This window comes from Ovis canadensis, chromosome 9 (genome assembly GCF_042477335.2).
Source record: "Ovis canadensis isolate MfBH-ARS-UI-01 breed Bighorn chromosome 9, ARS-UI_OviCan_v2, whole genome shotgun sequence".
NCBI classification, from domain to species: Eukaryota; Metazoa; Chordata; class Mammalia; order Artiodactyla; family Bovidae; genus Ovis; species Ovis canadensis.
Genome location: NC_091253.1, coordinates 90,259,922 through 90,281,540, shown reverse-complemented (window position 1 = coordinate 90,281,540; position 21,619 = coordinate 90,259,922). Strand labels below are relative to the sequence as shown.

Sequence of the window (21,619 nt, the reverse complement as noted above, 5' to 3'; positions counted from 1 at the left end):
CCAGAACTCTCCTTGGTGTGGGCACCAAAGACCTTGGTTCTGTGTGTCTTGATTTCAGGAGCCCACTCTTGTAGTCTCCCTCACTCTTTGGCTTAAAACTCTGTTCTCTTTTTATCCCCTTTGACCTCACTTTCAGTGTTCCACACCGTTATAGTGCCAAAGATACAGTGTCTCAGACCGATCAGTGGCCAGACCACAGATGAAGCGACTCATATCAGTACCAGGGATCAGACCCCCGATCTTGGTAACTAACTGCTCTCCATCTCTCTCTCTCTACTTGTTCAGTATGTGTTTCTCCATGAGAATATACATTCCACAAGGACAGGACTGCATCTTTCTTGTATATCATTATACTCTCAGTACACATGACTAGTTACTCAAGAACTGTTTATTGATTCAAGTTGTGGTTAGCACATTTGCTTTTTTACACAGAAGGTCCTGGGATCCATCCGAGTGGAACCCGCTCCTGGGAGTATGTCTTTTGGACTTCTCTGGTGGCTCAGATGATAAAGAATCTGCCTGCAATGTGGGAGACCCGAGTTTGATCCCTGAGTTGGGAAGATCCCCTGAGAAGGGAATGGCAACCCACTCCAGTATTCTTGCCTGGAGAATCCCATGGACGGAGGAGCCTGGTGGGCTATAGTCCATAGGTTTGCAAAGAGTCAGACATGACTACGTGACTAACACTTTCACTTTTTCACAGTTACTATTAAAAAATTATAAAAAAAAATTATCTAAGATAAAAAGAATGGAGAACCAACTATAAATGGATATATACTGACTCATGTCTATTTTCTGAAGCCACATTCTAAAGCATCACAGATGTTTTTCCCCAATTTTGTTTTTTGGTAAAATATCAGTCTGTGGTAAAATTGAAAGACTATTAGATGACTCATATACTCTTTGTAAGAAATTGCTGAACTTTTTCCTGAAGAGATGGTATCTTTCGTGTTGCCACCTGCCATGTGTAAGAGTTCAGCTTGCTCCACTTTCTCACTGAAAAATGATGTTTTCAGTCTGTTTAATTTTAGCCATTTTCCTGATGACTAATGATGTTGAACACACATTCACATGTTGGTTGGCCATTTCCAAATTTTCCTTTGCGAACAGTCTGCTTAAGTCTTTTCTCTATTTTATAATTGGGTTGTTTTTAAATTATTCCATAATAGGAATTCTCTGTATATTCTAAATGAAAGTCCACTAGTTTTGCAAATATTTTCTCTCAGTTGGTGTCTCACCTATAGTTTTGTTTTTATGTTAAACAGTGCCTTTTGATGAGAAGTTTTAAATGTTGGTGGATTTTAACTTATCAAGTTTTTCAGTTGCTTTCTGTGTCCACTCATACACCCTTCACCTACATTCATGACTTAATTTTTACCACATTTGTTCTCTTTCACCTTTTAATCAATTTAAAATGAGGTAGGTACAGCCACAGAGCATTTAAATCATAAATATATGAGCATATACTTCATAAGAACAAGGAACTTCTGTAACATAAGGCAGTATTGTTGTCATACTTAGGAAATTTAACATAGTTGTATAAATATTATATAATGTAAATTCCATTGATATTCAGATCTCGTTATCCCCAACTCTCAATAATTAATGTCCCTGCTTTCTAAAAAGTTCTAGAACCCAATCAAGGATATGGCATTACATTTAGGGGTCATGTATCTTTCGTCTCCTTAAACCTGGAATTGTTCCCTAGTCTTTTTATCACTTTGACATATTTGAGGATAAGGGCAGTTGTTTTGCAAAGTGTCCCTCAGTTTGGAGTTAGTTATTTCCCCATTATTAAATTCAAATTAAATATTTTTGGCAAGAATTCTAAATGGATATGTGGTGTACCCCCTATTGCATTATATAAGGAAATGAGTAATAACAGTTTTCCTTAATAGTGAGGCTAAGTTTGATCACTTGTCTAAGGCAGTATCTCTGGATTTCTTCATTAGAGAGGTTCTCCTTTGTAGGATAAATAAATACATTGTAATTATGGGGAGATGCTTTGAGACTTTGTGAATTTTATATTCTCCATTAAATTTTCATCCAGTGAAAATTTAGCATGTGTTGATGATCCTTGCCTGCATCAGATATTACATTGCCAGTTACAAATCTATTCCTAATTCAGTGATTCCTATTATATATATTTTTTAACTGGCACTTTTTTGTAAAGAAGAGCTTTCACTGTTTTGATTGTTTCTGATTATCACTTCATGGATTTTTTAAAAGGAATGTATTAAAATTTATTACTGTCATTCTTGTTGATAAAGCATCAACAATTTCAAAGCCCTTAAGTGTCAAAGCTAATATTTTATGATAAGCTCGAATATTGGAAACATTAACAGGAATTCCCTTTTTTTTCCTTTTAATCCAAAGGAACCCAAACTATCCTAGGTAGTCAGCTAATTAGCAGGGTGTAATCAATACCATCCATTTCCTCTGAACTTTGTCATTAACAGCATGCACTCTGGAGTAATGACTCTGGAAATATTTTTAGAGTTTATCATTACCAGTGTGTACCATATGTGAATGAAGATCCTCACCCCATCCATAATTGCTGTTAATTATTAAAATAAGCAAAGATCTCAGATCCAAAGTCTGGAGAAAGCAATGGTACCCCACTCCAGTACTCTTACCTGGAAAATCCCATGGACAGAGGAGCCTGGTGGGCTGCAGTCCACGGGGTCGCAAAGAGTCGGACATGACTGAGCGACTTCACTTTCACTTTTCACTTTCCTGCATTGGAGAAGGAAATGGCGACCCACTCCAGTGTTCTTGCCTGGAGAATCCCAGGGACAGGGGAGCCTGGTCGGCTGCCGTCTATGGGGTCGCACAGACTCGGACACGACTGAAGTGACTTAGCAGCAGCAGCAGCTGCTTCTCCAGAGTTTTGTTTTCTTTTTTAACCCTTTTCTTTTCACTTTTTTGCTGTGTGGTGCTGATGTTCAGGAGTGTGTCTAAAGAGTTCTTTCCAGAAGAAATGTGTCTCAGTGTGGGTTTGCAGAGGCCTGCGCGGATGCCTGTTTGGGAGGAGTTTACCTAGTGTTTGTGGTGGGCTGCAGAAAACTGGAAGTTATCCACCCACTGCATCTTCCCCACGTCATCAGTGTTTGCGAAGGGGTGACCAACTTTGGCCAGTGAGTCAGCGGGTATTAGTTTAATAGCTCAATGAAAGTCTGTTTCCACACTGGTTGCCCCTCTAAAAATTAAATATTTGACATCTAGGAGAAAATGATTTTTGACATTTACCAACTTGATTCATTCAATAAACATTCATCAGGTGTCTTTTATATTCCAGGCCAGGAAGGACCCAAGTTTTGTAGGGCTAGGCACTTATATAATTTGAGGGTCTCTTTAAGGAAAAGAACACAAAATCGCAAAAAAATTTAGATATAAAATCAATATTTACTTAGTTAGAATAGCAAATTGTCAAAAGTTACAAATTTAAGAAATCTGCCAAATACTATAAACATTACAAAAATTTTTTAAAAATTCTAATTTTTTAAAATAAGTATCTGTCAAGTGTCTATATTTTTCCTGTGTTTTTTTCTTGCATAGTCTGATTGGTCTTTATATTTTCTATAGAGAGAATAAAAAGAAAATTCAGATTTTCCTTTACCATGGTTGAAATTTAGATTTTATTAGTGATAGTTTGGGGAAGTTTATTTCAGCTTGACAGATTTTTGTTTGCAATATATGCATTTTTAAGGCTGTCAGATTTCAGAAAGTTGCTATCAAGTTATTTTCACATATGAGCTTAAGGACATTACGGATGCTCTTGAGTACAGTGACAATGAATTGACAGCAGTCTTTGGATACATATTATGACTTTCTGTTACCTTTATATTTGTCACTATTTTGTGTCCAGTCAAGAAATGTCAGTGTTTTTCTAAGGTGATTTATCATTCATTATTTGTATTATTAAATAATCTAAGAGACTATTCATCATGAATACTTAAAGCACATCTCTTTCTCCCAGTAAAACATGGCTTTTCTATGTCTTTTTTTCTGGTATTTATTGCCAGACTGGTCAGAACAGATATGTTATATATGCTAACATGTGATTTGATCTGTTGACTCAAATAAAACATGTGACTTCATACAGCAACGCACTGTTTGCAGTACAACCATAGGCTTGTGCCCTATGAACATAGGGTTTCTGACAAATTGCATTTTGCATGACTTGCTCAAAAAAGAAAATTAAAACATAAAATTAGGAGGTGTCTTCATAATAGCATACCCTGAATTCCAGAATCTTTCCATGTTCTTTCCATGTTAAGTAGGTGCCCATAGGAATGGAATCCTTCAGCTGCAGTTTTGCACACCTGATAACTGGAAGGAATTTTGAGTGACCAGCTTCTGAACCTCTACCACTCGCTCCTTACTTTCATCGCCAGGTGTTGCAGGAGCGGTTCTCAGCACCATGTGACCTCTGGCCCCGCCCTTTGTATTATGACGCCACTAGCCCTGGGAGCCTCTCTCATACCAGGTGGAGATTATGACTGTGAATCCTGTACATGCATCCCCAGTCAACTTCCTCAGAATGTCTAGATTCATTCTGATATTGTCTAACATGATGGGAGGTATGACAGAAATAGAGTCGGAGTGTATCAGTGAAGTCGCTCAGTCGTGTCCGACTCTTTGCGACCCCATGGACTGTAGCCTACAACACTCCTCCGTCCGTGAGATTTTCCAGGCAAGAGTACTGGAGTGGGTTGCCATTTCCTTCTCCAGAGGATCTTCCCAACCCAGGGATTGAACCTGGGTCTCCCGCATTGTAGGCAGATGCTTTACCATCTGAGCCACCAGGGAAGTCTTTAGGAGAGTTAATACTGTGAAGTACATGGACCTGAGCTGGGCTTCTAGTGAGGCCTCCACAGATGGAGCCGGTAACACCATGCTCACCTTCCTCCTCCTCCTCTTCCTCATTTCTGTATGTGTTTTAGTGGTCTTTTCAGTTTTTGGTGGTTTGGCACTTGCAATTCTTTATAAGCAGCTTCTTCCTGTTTCTATTCCATTTCCCTTTTAGGACCTAGATTTCAAAATGGTACAGCTGGATGAGCCCTGAAAGAACGTCTAGTCCACCCCTTCATTTTAGAGTTGAGGAGTAGTGACCTTGGGGCTGAAGGTCACCCCTTCCTTTTAGAGATGAGCAGTAGTGACCTTGGGGCTGAAGGTCACCCCTTCCTTTTAGAGATAAGCAGTAGTGACCTTGGGGCTGAAGGTCACCCCTTCCTTTTAAAGATGATCAGTAGTGACCTTGGGGCTGAAGGTAACTCAGCCATGGTAGAACAGGGACAACGTGTCTTTTAGCTCCTGATCACATTTCTTTTCTCTCATGTCTCCATGGGTAAATCTCTATCAGCTATCCGCAGCCTCCCTGGATTGAGTCAATTAACTTAGACATACATTGACTTAATCTCTGTGGGATTCCTCCCCCCACCCCAATGGATATTTTTAAGAGTTAGCATGCACAATGTGCTTCTGAAATGCCACCTAATAGGGTTGCCTTGCTCATTTTGATAGGACTTTTCAGCAAAGTGCTCTATATCAGGAACACTATCACAGAAAATGGGAACTCACCTGGCAAAGAAGTAAGCTTTCCATGGACTTGGTGTTTTCTTCCCTCCGCAGGGGAAGAGTCTATATGTCAGCTACCTGGTCTTCCTCTGGGGTTTGGTTTTTAATCTCCAGGGAGGTGAGGCTGACAAAATCTCATCTGTTCTCTTGCTAAGGAAAGAAGCTGTGAAATAGATCTTCACTGCTTACGTGCCTTATGTTGCTTAGCACCAGCTGTATCCATAACACCACAGTGAATTTAAAATACTGCTCCTTTAAATAATTGTTACAAGGGACTCTGAGGCTCATAAATAGCCCAAATAGGCATTGTGAAAGTATACTGATTTTTTTTTGTTTGTTTGTTTTTGTTTTTTTTTACTTTATTTTACTTTACTGTATTGGTTTTGCCATACATTGATATGAATCCACCACAGGTGTATGGATTTATTCCTCTAAGAAAAAACTTAAGTTCATGAATGTATGTCCAAATACTGCTTATTAATGATGTGGGTTTTTCTGCTATAAGTTCTAGGAATCTGTTAATTCAAAGTGGGGAAAGGAAATGAGCTAACGTATATTCAACAGCTTTTAAGCATTGAATACTTTATATTAAATCTCAGCTGAACCCTTGGGTTGCAGGGGACTTTAGACTCGTTTTACATTTGAGTAACTTGGTCGAGATTGTATCCTAGGACATTTTGAGAAAATTTCTTTGATCATCTGTTTGCCAGCTTAAGAACTGACAGTGTTGATGTAACTAAACTGGAAATAGAGGAAGTAATGTATTGATAAGAGTTTTTGTAAAATCACTTTGGTAAAAGTGGAAAAGAGATCAAGTGATATGTTCCAGTTGAGAAGATCGGGTCAAGAGAATGAAAGAAGGAAAATTGCCAACAAATGTATGAACACCAGCATTAACAATAGTGAAGAGGCTTTTGCAGTCCTAGGCCCTTTTCCTTTGGAAGGTAGGTTTTGAAAGACATATTTGTATTTCTGTGAGGCTCTTCCTTTCGCTCCTCCTACTTCTCTTTATTTAGTACCTTCTTGTGGCTCCTAAATGAGATTCCCTGTTACCTGTCAGACTAAAAGGCAGAGGCACAAGCTGTACCCTCCTGGCAGCTGGTTATATCTTCGCTTCCAGAGCTTTGCCCTGTGGCAGCTTCAGTCCATTACCATCATCCCTTTTGCACATATTGGCAGCTCCCCGAGACCTGGGGAGGAGGAAAAAAACCAGATCTGTAGATATGCAAAGCTCAAAATCAAGAGTTAGTTGATGAATCACTCCTCCACTTGCCCTTGCCTGTTACTGAATCCTGTTCAGCTGGGATGGAAAAGAGCATTGGCCATGCACTCCCAACCAGATCAGATTTCTCTGCTGCCATCTCTTCCCTTCTTAACTAAAAACAAAACACCACACAACAATCAGACCCCAAAAGGAAAATGACACTGGATGAGTGTGATGGTGGCTTGTACTGCTTCCTATATTGTGTGTTCCATCATCTTTGCCTTAACAAGTACGATTGGAAGTGGCCCTTTTTCTTCTTTTCCTACCTTCTGGCATGAGATTTATAGGTGAAGATAAAAATGCTCTGGCTCTTCAAGGAAGAGCTCCTTTTGTGCTCTCCTGCTCTGCTCGAATCCCATTTCCTTGCCCTGTTCTCGCTCCTGCTGACTTGCTTACTCTCTCTCTCTACCTCCCTCTCTCCTTCAATCAGGGCTTAGAGAAATCTTTCACTCTTCTTTTGACAAGTGTCAGATAGACAGTATGAGCTCATTTAAGCTGAACTGTCTGGGGGAAGCTAAATTTGTTGAGGAGAACAATAATTTGGATGACAAGTGCCAGGACACACCAGATGGCTCAACAGGAGAAACTCTTATCAGGCTCCCAGCTCACGTTCCAGGTGGCCTGTCTATCTCTCCCTCCCCTATTCTTATTTGTTCACGGCTGACCCAAACGGAAACTTTGAAATACAAATGCAGTTCTCCTTGGAAGTTGCGAAGGAAAAGACGTGATAGTGACTCAGCCTAGCAAGTCTACAACTCCCTCCCCTTATATGTGCTTATTACTGCTGATGCTCCACAGAACCCTTTGGGCGCATATTTGAAGAAGCCTCAGTTGTGAGCCCTGCTAGTTGTTTAATAAACAGGCCTATTATCCAAGCTGAAAAAACTTTGACGTTTTGGACAATCACCCACCTTGGCTACATTTGACATGTCTTAATATAGGCTCTTCCGTATAGCTCAGATGGTAAAGAATCTGCCTGCAACGCAGGAGACCCAGGTTTGATCCCTGGGACAAGAAGATCCTCTAGAGAAGGGAATGGCAGTCCACTCCAGTATTCTTGCCTGGAGAATCCCATGGACAGAGGAACCTAGCAGGCTACAGCCCATGGGATTGCAAAGAGCTGGACGTGACCGAGCGACTAACACTACTACTCTTAAATATTCTTCCCCATTTGCCTCCCAGTTGGACTGATCTTTTTGTGGGGAAGGGGGTGGAGGATGACTCTCACTTGCCAGACAGGGAACCTATAGACATAATTGTCATTGGAAGTTATTTAGTGGAAGGTAAGATTTTTTTTTGGTCCATGTAAAACCTCCTAAAATTCAAGGCCAGGGCACCATGACAGGCTGTAATCTATGAATCATTAAATTCTTAACATACCCTGAGAACAGGAAGAGAGAGATCAACCTTTGTAGACACAGGTGGAATTTCTCCTCTGAACACTGGTAATTCATGTGACATTTGCTGTTTGCTTATGTTTGCAGTGAAATTCTTTCCCTCAGCCTTGCACTGTGCTGTTACTGGTCACTTAGGAGGCCTTCTGAGAGAACAACACAAATTTATGTTCCAAGTACACAAACAAAGCAGGTGTTTTTAATGCTGGGCATCAATATTTTTTTGGTCAATACTTGGTTCACATGAGAACCTTTATTTTTTCCAGCCTGTAAGCTTTGGCTCTGGATTTACATGTTTTGGAGGTTTGATGTTGTTGCTAATTCAGTGATGAAATTTATTCATAGAAAAGGATTATTGTGAGCAAAGAAATGACGTACCAAATAGTGTAGACAACCCAGGATACATGTGCTTGGTATTAGGAATTGCACAGTTGGGCAAAGCCAATTGATGGCAATGGCATATTTACTTGGAGGTTGGCGTTTCATTAATAACTTAAAATGGGAATCAGAGAAAAAGACGTCTGAGCTGCCTTATCTAGCTGTTACAACCCCCATGTGGCAAGATAGCATGTTGTACTTCTGCTCTTCTCTCCAAGAACTCTTGGGACTTTAGCACATGAATATTATTGAAGACTATTTTTCAAGAGGAGTTTTAGGTTTACAACAAGACTGAGAGGGGGATACAGAGATTTCACATGTACTCACTGCCCCCATACATACATAACCCACCCCACAGACAGCATCACTCCCCAGAATGGCAAAAATGTTCACCCAGGATTAGCCTACAGTGACACATCATTATTACCCAAAGTCCAGAGTTTACCTTAGGGTTTGCGCCTTTCTTTTTGGCTGTCCTGTCTTTGTTGTGGTGGAGTGTGGCGGGGGGGGGGGGGTGGGGGGGTGGAGGGGTGGGGGGCTTCTCTCCAGCGGCAGTGCAAGGGCTTCTCTTGTTGTGGAGCATGGGCTTACTTGCCCTGTGGCGTGTGGGATCTTAGTTCCCCAAGCAGAGATTGAACCCATGTCCCCTGTACTGGAAGGTGGATTCTCAACCACTGGACCATCAGGGAATTCCCTAGGGTTCACTCTTGATATTGTACATCCTATGGGTTTGAACAAATGCATAGTGACAGATATCCACCATTAGAGTAGTATACAGAATATCTTCACTGCTCTACAGATCCTCTGTGCTCTGCCTGTTCATCTCTCTTTGCCCTTGCCTCTGGCAACCGTCATCTTTTTAGCATCTCCATAGTTCTGCCTCTTCCAGAATGTCTTATCGTTGGAATCATACAGCATATAGCACTTTCAGACTGGCTTCTTTAATAATATGCAGTTAAGTTTTCCCCATGTCTTTTCATGGCTCAGTAGCTTATCCCTTTTTAGTGCTAAATATTATTTCATTGTTTGAATGTTTCACAGTTTGTTTATCCATTCACCTATTGACAGAGATCTTGGTTGTTTCCAAGTTTGGGCAGTTATGAATAAAGCTGCTATAAACATTTGTGTGCAAGTTTCTGTATGAATATATATTTTTAACTCTTTTGGGTAAATACCTAGGAGTGTGATTTGTGGATTGTGTATTAAGAGTATATTTAGTTTTGTAAAGAAAGAAAGAAAATGAAGTTGGTCAGTTGTGTCCAGCTCTTTGCAGCCCCATGGACTGTAGCCTGCCAGGCTCCTCTGTCCATGGAATCTTCCAGACAAGAATATTGGAGTGGGTTGCCATTTCTGTTTGAATCATTTTTGCATTTCCCCCAGCAGTGAATGAAGGTTCTTGTTGTTCCACATCCTTGCCAGATGTGGTGTTGTCAGTATTTTAGATTTTAGCCATTCTAATAGGCTTATACTGGGCCTCCTGATGGCTCAGTGGTAAAGCATCCACCTGCCAATGCAGGTTCGATCCCTGGGTTAGGAAGATCCCTGGAGAAGGAAATGGCAACCCATCCCAGTATTCTTGCCTGGGAAATCCCAAGGATAGAAGGAGCTAGATGGGCTATAGTCCATAGGGTTACAAAAGAGTCGGACATGACTTAGGGACTAAACAATAACAAATAGGCTTATAGTGGTATCTCATTGTTTTAATTTGCATTTCCCTGATGACATATGATGAGTAGAATCTTTTCATATATTTATATCCTATCTGTATATCTGAGGTGTCTGTTAAGGCCTTTGGTTCATTTTTAAATTGAGTTGTTTGTTTTTTTTAATTGTTGAGTGTTAGGAATTCTTTGTATGTTTTGGATAACAATCCTTCATCAGATGTCTTTTTTTCCCAATCTATGTCTTATCTTCTAATTCTCTTAGTATTATCTTTCATAGAACAGAATGTTTAATTTTAATGTAGTCAAGCTTATCAATTATTTCTTTCATGCATCACATCTTTGATGTTGTATCTAAAAAACATCAGTATAACCAAAGTCGTGTAGGTTTTCTCCTATGTTATCTTCTAGGACTTCTAGAATTTTGCACTTTATGTTTAAGAGCCGTTTTGAGCTAACTTTTGTGAGGGGCATAAAATGTGTGTCTAGATGCTTTTTGTTTGTTTTTTGCATGTGGATGTGTTCTAGCTCCTTTTGTTGAGACTATCTGTTCCATTGTGTTGCTATTGCTTCTGCGTCAAAGATCACTTACCTATGTGTATGAGATGAGACTGTTTCTGGGCTTCTGATTTATTCCATGGGTCTGTTTGTCTGTTCTTTCACTAACACCACAGTGTTTGATTACTGCAACTTTGCAGTAAGTCTTGAAATTGAGTAGTGTCAGTCTTTCAACTTTGTTCTCCTTTAATACTGTGTTAGGTATTCTTGAAACTTTATTTTTGACAAATGTAGATTTCTGGGTTTTAAGGACATGCCAGATTAGCAGATGTAGGACTGCTAGAGGATATTTTTGACACTAAGAGAAGAGACCAAAACTAAAGTGTAGCCACAAAGTTGGATTTCCATACCCATAATGATAGAAATTCATAGGGATAACATTGAGTCACCCAGAAAAATTATATTGTGACTCTTTTTTGGAAGTAACAGATTAGGGGAACTAACCTTTATTTAGTATAAGAAATTGGCTCACACAGTTATGGAGGCTGATAAGTCCCAAGACCTGCAAGCTGGAGATCTGCTGATGGCGTAATCCCAGTCCACGTCCGAGGGGCCGAGAACCAGGAGGGCCAGTAATACAGTTCCAACTCAAGGACTGCAGGCCTGAGACACAGGAGGAGCCATTGTTTCAGTCTGAGATGAAGGCAGGAGAAAACTGATGTCTCAGTTTGAAGGCAATCAGGTAGGAAGAATTCTCTATCACTTGCAGAAAGCCATCATTTTATTTCATTCAGACCTTCAACTGATTGGGTGGGACCCCTTCATATTAATCTGATCCAGAAACACCCTCACAAAAATACCCAGAATAATGTTTGATCAAATATCTGGTACTTTGTGGTTCAGGCAAGTTAACACATAAAATTAACTACCTCAGCCATTTCCCATCAGTTACATTAAGATGTCTTCCTATCTCTAGACAACAAGTGAATGCTGAGAAAAGGGAACTGATGGCATCATGTCATGAGCCCGAGGATCCAAGGCAAAGATGGTAAATTCAGTCCTGATAGGAGAATTCTTGGTTCTGGGAAATAAATAAGCTTCTAAATTATGTAATTCATTCATTCTGTCTTTTTTTTTTTTTTCCATTGCAGCCTCAATTCATATACTGCTTCCTCAGGGGGCTGTCCCTAGACACTGCCTAAAGTAGTCCTTGTAGCTGCTCTCATTTATTCATTCACAAAAGTTTATTGAGAGCCTATCCCATGAAAGGCATTGGGAATTCAACAATGACTGTAGTTAAGAGACAAGGTCCCCACCCTTGTGCATCTTACCCACTAATGGACCCAAATGGAAACAAATGAACAAATAAAGAATGTAATTTCTGATAGTATTAAATGCAATAACAAATACAATAGATTAATGCAGTAGAGTGTAGACTTGGCCACAGTTGTGGTTACAGTAGCTCCGCTGGTCGGGGAAGACGTTTCTATAAGATCACATTCATCTTGTATTTGAGTGATGACAAGAAGCTGTCCATTCAGAGACCTGGAGGAAGAGACTCTTGGTCAGAGGTAACAGTTAGTTAGATAGCACAACAGGGAGAATCATTTGACATGTTTTAAGTATCTAACAGAAGCTGATGTGCCTAGAACAGTGGGAGCAAGAGGGAGAGAGGTAGGAAGTAGCTGGCAGAGAGATCAGCAGGGCTACGTCTTCATAAAAGGGGTCGTATAAGCCTTGGTTTGGAGCTTACATTTTACTCTAATGGAAATGGGTTTTTAGTGGAAGAGCAATACAATCTGGGCTTCCCTTGTGGCTCAGCTGGTAAAGAACCCACCTGCAGTGTGGGAGACCTGGGTTCGATCCCTGGGTTGGGAAGATCTCCAGAGAAGGAAAAGGCTATCCTCTCCAGTATGCTGGCCTGGAGAATTCCAAGGGGTTGCTAAGAGTTGGACACGACCGAGCAACTTTCACTTTCAGTACAATCTGTGCTTTAGAAAATGACTGGCCTCAGGGTGGGACACACAGATTGTAGGGAAAAGGAATGGAAGAAAGAAGCCCACACATTTAGGAGGCTGTTTCAAGGGGTATTGTGATACCTGGATTGTGCTCATGGCAGTGGGGATGGCCAGCTGTGGTCAGATTTGGCTGTTGAGGAAGCAGAGTCTTCAGGACTTGCTGATGGATTGGATGCAGGAGGTGAAGAAAATAAAAGATTCAAAGGTGAATGCTAGGTTTTATTTTCTAAGTGGCATTTGTCTTGATTTGAAATTATCTTGCTTATTCATTTGTATATTTTCCTGTTTGTCTCCTCCTGCCAGGCTACAGGTACAGTGAGAGAAGCAACCTTGCTTATATCATCAGGTGCTAAGGAATTGCTTAGCCTCAACATCTAGGACAGCGACATGGCTTGAATGTGTGTGTGAATCAATTATCGATGGAGTATTTTGTATGAACCAGGCCTGTCCTAAAGCTGAAGTATAGAGAACAAGAAAGTTCTGCATTTCTGTAGTCTGCATTCTGGTGGAGGCGATAGACAACAAACATGTGAAACCAGTTGTTTCAGATTCTGATAAGTGCTATGTTGTTCTTGTTCTTGCTGTTCAGTTGCTAAGTCATGTCTGACTGTGTGTGACCCCATGAACTGAAGCACACCTGGCTTCCTGGCCTTCACTGTCTCCCAGAATTTGCTCCAGACTCATGTCCACTGAGTCATTGATGATGCCATCCAGCCATCTCATCCTCTTTCACTGAGTTGAGAAAATGATAAATAGTTTATCTCTTGTTCTCCATGTGTTCACTAGATGGTAATTTCCGCGGAAGTAAGGTCTAGGTCTTATATTCTATGTATAGTGTCAAGCAGATAATCTGTCCCTAGGAAATACAAATAGGCTGGTCATGCCTGGAAGCCCCCCTTGGTTCCTAGTGTGCCTTAGGCACCTGTTTTGTTACCTGTGCAAGTGGACAGCTAACGAAAGTGGCCAAGCCTCTCCTTTCTCATGTAGGTCAGCAGTGCCTAGACCCATGGGTCTCTGCCTGGACAGGCCTTGTAAATTAACTGTTCCCCTGGCTTTGGTTGTCACTAAGCATGGACAGTCCACCCATGGACTCACACAGGCACAGCCTTGCTGCAAATTTAGCTGAAGATCGTGCCTCAAGGTCAGTAGGGAAGAATTAAGTCTGTAAGGAAGATACACTCAGGCCAATAAGCATGGAGTGCCAGAAATCAGTGCCCAGAGGGAGCTAAGAGCATCCACATGTTTATTAAAAAACAAAAAAACACCTCCTCCTCCCCTACTAAAGGAACATATTTAGAGCTCCTCGACGAAATTGTTTCCTCCATGGTATCTGCTTTGAACAGAAGATTTTCAAAAGAGCTTTGTTTGACCTTAAGCAATCTTTTCCTCAGATAAGGATGCATGATCAGGGGAAATTTTTCACTGTTTGTTGGTCAGCTATGAAAATGAAAAATGAAAAATCTTCCCCGACTGGAGTAATCTCAAAATGCTCTGGTAGCATGACATTTTCCAGTTGTCCATTTATAAGCAACTGTAAACACTTTAGCCAGAACAGACTTTTTGGTTGTTAGGTAGTCTCTAAATATTTGTTCATCCTTCCTGTTTACTCATTCTCCACTAGGAACCATTCCTAAGGCTTTGCCTTCTTGTTATTTAATGCTTTTTCTGTCTCTGTGTTCTTCATAACTCAAGATCACTAACCCATTTTGTAATTTTAGGAGGAAATATTGATCAGAAGGCAGACTGGGAAGAGGTGAGTCATGGCAATTCTTATGCTGTGAAAGTGTGAGCTTAGCATAATGCTAACCAGACAGTGGAAGCTCGATTCATGATTCATTGGTTTGATGGCTTCAATGGATGGTGCCCTGCAGAGTGAATGTCTGTTTTCTTGCTAAGCACTATGGCCAGAGTGTCCTCATCTGGTTTAGATCATAGACAAATGTAGAGCACTGACCGCATATGGACACTCTGCTAGAAGTGAGGCAGGATACTGAGATCCACCTGACACACTGCTGTCCTTTGGGGCCTCAGTTTTGAGTGCAGGAAAGAAGTGTGCATGAGCACTGTCTCTCCAAGAAGCATGTACCTACTAATAAGTTAATAAGGGAAATATGAAGTCTTACGAGAAATAGTATGTGATCAGAGAACTTCCAAATGTTCAAGCTAGATTTAGAAAAGGCAGAGGAACCAGAGATCAAATTGCCAACACCACTGGATCATAGAAAAAGCAAGAGAATCCCAGAAAAACATCTACTTCTGCTTTATTGACTATGCTAAAACCATTGATTATGTGGATCACAAAAAACTGTGGAAAATTCTTAAAGACATAGGAATACCAGACCACCTTACCTGCCTCCTGAGAAATCTGTATGCAGGTCAAGAAGCAACAGTTAGAACAGGACATGGAACAACAGACTGGTTCCAAATTGGGAAAGGAGTATGTCAAGGCTGTATATTGTCACCCTGCTTATTTGACTTCTATGTAGAGTACATCATGCAAAATGCCAGCCTGGATGAAGTACAAGCTAGAATCAAGATTGCCGGGAGAAATATCAATAACCTCAGATATGCAGATGACATTACCCTAATGACAGAGAAGAGGAACTAAAGAGCCTCTTGATGAAAGTGAAAGAGAAGGGTGAAAAGCTGGCTTAAAACTCAACGTTCAAAAAACAGATCATGGCATCCAGTCCCATCACTTCATGGCAAATAGATGAGGAAACAATGGAAACAGTGACAGATTTTATTTTCTTGGGCTCTAAAATCTCTGCAGATGGTGACTGCAGCCATGAAATTAAAAGATGCTTGCTCCTTGGAAGAAAAGCTATAACAAATTTAGACAGCATATTAAAAAGCAGACACTACTTTGCGGACAAAGGTCCATCTAGTCAAAGCTATGGTTTTTCCAGTATGGATGTGAGAGCTGTACGTAAAGAAGGCTGAGTGCCAAAGAATTGATGCTTTTGAATTGTGGTGTTGGAGAAGACTCTTGAGGGTGCCTTAGACTGCAAGGAGATCAAACCTGTTCGTCCTAAAGGAAATCAATCCTGAATATTCATTGGAAGGACTGATGCTGAAACTGAAGCTCCAGTACTTTGGCCACCTGCTGCCAAGAGCTGACTCATTGGAAAAGACCCTGATGCTGGGAAAGATTGAAAGCAGGAGGAGAAGGGGATGACAGAGGATGAGAGGGTTGGATGGCATCACCGACTCAATGTACATCAGTTTGAGCAAGCTCCGGGAGATGGTGAAGCACAAAGAAGCCTGGCGTGCTGCAGTCCATGGGGCTGTGAAGAGCTGGACATGACTGAGTAACCGAACAACAATGAGAAATAGAGGAGACAGATGATAATACTTTAGGGTAATCCAGGCCTTACTAGGGATCCTTCTGTAAATTTTCTACCAGATTTTAATTTTGAGTATTTTTCTTGGATTGTTAGTTCTCTCTAACTTGTGGCAAACCATATCAAGACTGGTATGTGTGCCTGTGTTCATTTTTATCAGATAATCTTCCATCTGTTTTGAGTTTATGCTTTGTTTCCACTTATTTAAATCCTGAGTTATTTACACAATAGTGTTAAATATCCTGAATGCTACTCTTGTTTTTCCCACCCAAATGAAAATTGCTAATGCAAAATTGTATTAACAAAATGAGTATAACTGAAATCGCCATTCCTAGGGTAGTTAATGAGATCTCCCACTCTTTCTGTCCTTCCACAGGCTTCTTTCCTTCTATCCTATCAAGGCAAATAGGTTACTGACTCACTAATTTTCCAGCTGTTGTGAATGTTTAGTTTTGTGTTTAGAAATATTTTAAAATAAATTTATATAAACTACTAAATTGCTTTTATTTTCATTTTCTCTTAATTGTCATTTATGTTCTTCTAACTCTTTGTATGCCTACTAATTTTCATGCAAATACCATGCATTAAGAAAAAAAAAAACTATAGAGGCTTCATAGGTTAACTAACTATGGTTAACTAACCAAGTTAAGGGACTGATCTTCTTAATTCAGCTGCAGACTAAGCTGCATCAGGATAGGTTGCAATTTTGTTACAACTCAGACTCTATAGGTTTCTCCCTGTTCTAAGCATGGCTCCCTAGGGCTTTCCATCGAAAGCCTGGTATATCTCTGAATCCTTAGTCCCAAGAGAATGCAGAATTTCTGACATGCTTTTGAGAAGTTTTGACTTAATTCTCTACTTTTATGCCATGTGCAACTTCATAATCTGCCAAGTTGATGGGGAGACCAGCTCTGTGGTCAAGTCGCTCATAAGGCCAGTCTTGTCATGGAAGTCCCAGTGGCTGCCAGCGGACCTGCTGCTGTCCCTGTCCCAGTGCTCTCTGCTGCCTGCGTGGACCCTGAGCTTGTCCTCTAGACCCTCTAGCAGGAGCCAGCTCACGAGCAGCAGATGTCCCCCGTAGGTAGCTGCTTATACTTAGGTCACCTCTGAAATCTTCCTCTCTTTCTGGAATTTTACTTTTCAGTCCTCTTTGCTTCAGTAATGCTTTCATATCTTAAACATATGATTTTTGTCATTTATTTTATTTTTCTTATTGCTTGTAGTGAGAAAGTTGGCCTTCTATGAGTAATTCATTATACCCATGGCTTCTATGAAAAACTCATTATACCCAGAATTAGAATTTCTCCCTACGTTTTTTTTTTTAAACTCCTACAGATGATTTCATAGCATGATATACTAACTTCTACAGTTTATTTAGCCGTCACCCTGTTTATGGACATGCTGATTCTTTCCAGGTTTTCACTGTTGCAGTCTTGTAATTGAAATTAAAGTATATCCATCTTTGTGTACTTTAAAGTGTATGGCAATTACTAATATCTGGAACTTCTGGACTGACAAATATGGATTTTTAATTTTGATAGCGATTACCAAATTGTTCTCCAAAACTATTTAAATTAGATTCTTCGGGGCTTCCTTTCAACTAGATCAATACTTTTTAGGTCTGCCTTTGACCTAGTACCAAATAATTCTACTAGGAACATGGAGAGGTCTACAGACTCTGTTCCAGAGACACTGAGCGCACGGTGGGCCCTGCCGCTCTGGCCCTGATGGTCTCCTGAGGGCACATTCAGATCTTTTACAATGTGTTGGATGATGATGCCGTGGGTTACAGCACTTCAGCACATTCTCTGAGACACCAATGGAGTGAAACCTGAGGAGGCAGAAAACAAAAGCAAATCACTGAGAATAGCATATTTCCAATACAGGCAATTCCCCAGTTGACAAGCTTAGCTATTACTGCACTGAGAGGATACTGGTGACTGCTTTAAAGTCGTGGGACCTGCTCGTTATTCATATCAGTGGCTTTCTTCATGTGCTTGCTATAAAATCAGTCTTTTGGCTGGTTCACTCAGTGCATGTGAATACCTTTTCAGATTCCCTCACGCTCCTTGGCCCAGTAGCGATTCCTTTGCTTGCCAAGGCACAGGGAGTGAGAAGGTAGCTTTTTCTAAGCATTTATTTGTATTGAGCGGTGGGAAGCGTGAGAGCCAGTAAGCGTGGTGTGCACAAGTGTGCTTGGTCTCTAGGACTTCTCCAGTTCATAGGGTGGGTCGGCTGGGATAGTGACCTTGGGCCTCCTTTCACTCCAGGGTAGAACTAAACTCTTGGCTGAATAGATGGGAGGTAGGGATAAGTCTCAGGGCTCTGGACACTTAACCTAAAATTCTAAAGAGAAATTCCTTATTCCTTTTTCCTTTACGGTAGCTTAGCTTTAGGCAGTATTCATAAGCTCTCTGTTATACTAAAATAAGAAACTGTAGTGCTTATTTTCAAAACCAGTAAATGGATTTTAAATGTGAGGTTTTCTAGTAATACATGCTGGTTTCTTTTGAATTTAAAAATTTTGAATTTTGATTTATGGTGTCATTTTAATTCTTTGAATATAGCAGGGGAAGGGTCAGAAATAAAACAGCCTCTTTTCTGGACTCATTTATTTATTCACTCTTCATTAAGCAGTTATTTAACTTCCTCCTAAATATTAGACATCGGGCTTTGCATTAGTGATAGACAAATGAATAAGCTGGTGATACTTTTGTTGGTGGTATGCCATGAAAATTGTCTAGATTGAATTCTAAGCCAGCATGAGCACTTTAGAATATAGAAAATAGAAATCAAACAGAAATACTCCATTTAGAATAAAAATTATACAGCCAGTTGTCTAAGAAAGTGCTCTGCTTGTTACCAGTAATTCAGAATCTTATGACTAACACTGAGCAGAAAATTGGGAAGAACAATGAAAGAGGCAAGAAGTTAATGGAATGGGGACAGAGTTGAGAGGACAGAATTTAAACAGAAGGAGGAAAAGCAACAAGGATTGAAGAAGGTTGTTTAGGTCACTAAGCTTACAAGATCTTCTATTTCCCAATCAGTACCTTGTGACCCTGAAGACATAAGGACATGAATACAGTATACTAATGCATATATATGGAATTTAGAAAGATGGTAATGATGACCCTATATGCGAGATAGCAAAAGAGACACAGTTGTATAGAACAGTGTTTTGGACTCTGTGGGAGAAGGCAAGGGTGGGATGATTTGAGAGAATAGCATTGAAACATGTATGTTATCATATGTGAAACAGATTGCCAGTCCAGGTTCGATGCATGAGACCGGGTGCTCAGGGCTGGTGCACTGGGATGACCCAGAGGAATGGGATGGGGAGGGAGGTGAGAAGGGGGGTTCAGGATAGGGAACACATGTTCCCATGGCTAATTCATGTCAATGTATGGCAAAAACCACTGCAATATTGTAAATTAATTAGCTTCCAATTAAAATAAATAAATTTTCAATAAAAGGACATGATGAGGAAGGATATCACTGGGCTGTGATACATTCTTCACCATCTCACTTCCCTTAGCTGATTCTGGCATCAGAGCTGACACAGAGCACATGCTGAAGAGTGTATGGAGATACATCTTAAACAGGTGTGTGTGTTCTTAAGAAAACCTGAGGTTTAAATTCAGACTTACTTACTTTCCAAAAATTAGATGATTACCCAGAATGCCTGGCACCCAGTGCTACCAAACTGGGGATGTACAGGACAACACTGGTCCAGCCTCTGAGACCAAGAAGCCACGAGAGGGCAGGCTGGAATACAGCCAACCATGATATAAGATAGGATATGATGAAGACTTTACAAGAAATACAAACAAACTATTGTGGGCATTCAGAGGAAAATGCACTTCTGGTTTTTGGATAATTGACTAGAGAGAGAATAAGGAAGGCAAAGAATCAGAGAAGCCTTCATGAAGGAAAGAGTACTTTGACTTACCATGGAAGATGGCTTGAACGTCAACGAGTTATAGATCTCAACAGGGCTGGAGGATATGGACATTATGCGTGAGATAACAGCAGCTTTGGGTTTAGAACAAAGCTTTAGGAGTTATGATGACTATTGTTATATTGTTGGGTGGAGGTGGGGATGGAGGATGCAGAGAAACAATATGCTTTGGGGTCACACAGATATGTCTTCGATCTTTTCTACTCATAAATGTGGGACTATGCCCATGTTACTTAATCTTTCTGAATCTCAGTTCTCTCATCTTAAAAATAGGGACTGTAATATTTGTTTCTTTTGTGTGTTTGATTTTCTTTTTCCTGAAGATTTGTCATAATCTATGTAAACTCTTTGGCTATCAGGAAATGGTAGCAAATATTATGGTTAAGTAGTTAGGTTGTCTCAATTTGGGGCCATGGTATTAGATAAGACCAGAAAAGTATTCTGTGATCAAATTTTGGTTGGTCTAAAGGAGCTAGTTTGAGAATATGGACTTTAATTTACATATAGATATCGGAGAGCCATTGAAAATGTTTGACTAGGAAGCAGTTAAAGTTTAGAACTGGAAATTTTATTCTGACAGCAGTGCTGATGCCAGATTCATTGTGGAGATGAAATGTGAAAGATTAGAGCAATTAATGGAGAATGATGTCAGACCCTACTAGTCACACCTGAATATCTGTTCTTTCCCCCTTCAATTTTTAGCTGTAAGGATGGCAAAGTTTTAGCTGTAAAATAAAGACTCTTTTCCCAACTTTCCTTGTGGTTATGTGGGGCTGTAAGATTATGTTCTGGCCAGAAGTGTCTATCAGGCAGTAGCATGCCTAAAAGATTGCAAGCACACATCCTTCACTTCCGTCGCTTCTTTGATTCTGCTACTGAGATAATCTGCCTTCTTGGTAGGTCTAGATGCTCATTTGGATCCTAGGAATACTGGAAAAGGTGAAATAGCAGGAGTCTGAGTCCCAGAAGACTTCATGGGCCACAACTGTCATATCAGTGGTAAACTAAATTCTGCCAGACTTCCACATGAGAGAGGATTAAACTATCTTATTGAAATCATTGAAAATTTGGCATTCTGTTACTTGCAATAGCATGTAATCCTAGCCAACTCGGAGTTGGAGGGGAAAGTGAATAGGAGTTTGCTTTCTAGGAGTCCAAGCCAATGGCAATTGTGGGAATATAGGGGAGCATGTTTGGGGTTCAGTCCAGATGGAGATGTCAGATGATTACCGTATGTAAAATAGGTAGCCAATGGGAATTTGCTGTATAAGTCAGGGAACTCAAACTTGGGCTATGTTATAACCGAGAAGGGTAGGATGGGAAGGGAGGTGGGAGGGATATTCAAATGGGAAAGGACATGGGTAACCTATGGCTGACTCATGTTGATGTTTGATAGAAACCAACATAATACTTTAAAGCAACTCTCCTTCAATTAAAGTTAAATAAATGTTTTTAAAAAGGAAAAAAAAAAAAACAAAACCAAACAATGTTTGAAGCCTGGAAGAGTGGTCAGAGTTGGGG

At 40.4% G+C, this 21,619-nt stretch overlaps 1 protein-coding gene and 1 non-coding gene across 23 annotated transcripts in view; one reads left to right on the top strand and one right to left on the bottom strand.

The window, feature by feature from the left end:
* Positions 1 to 21,619, top strand: part of CPQ (carboxypeptidase Q) — a 567,207-nt gene that overhangs the window by 207,216 nt on the left and 338,372 nt on the right. The window lies entirely within an intron of this gene.
* TRNAC-ACA (transfer RNA cysteine (anticodon ACA)) lies at positions 4,741 to 4,812 on the bottom strand. The gene has a single exon. It is a non-coding gene; the product is annotated as a tRNA-Cys (tRNA).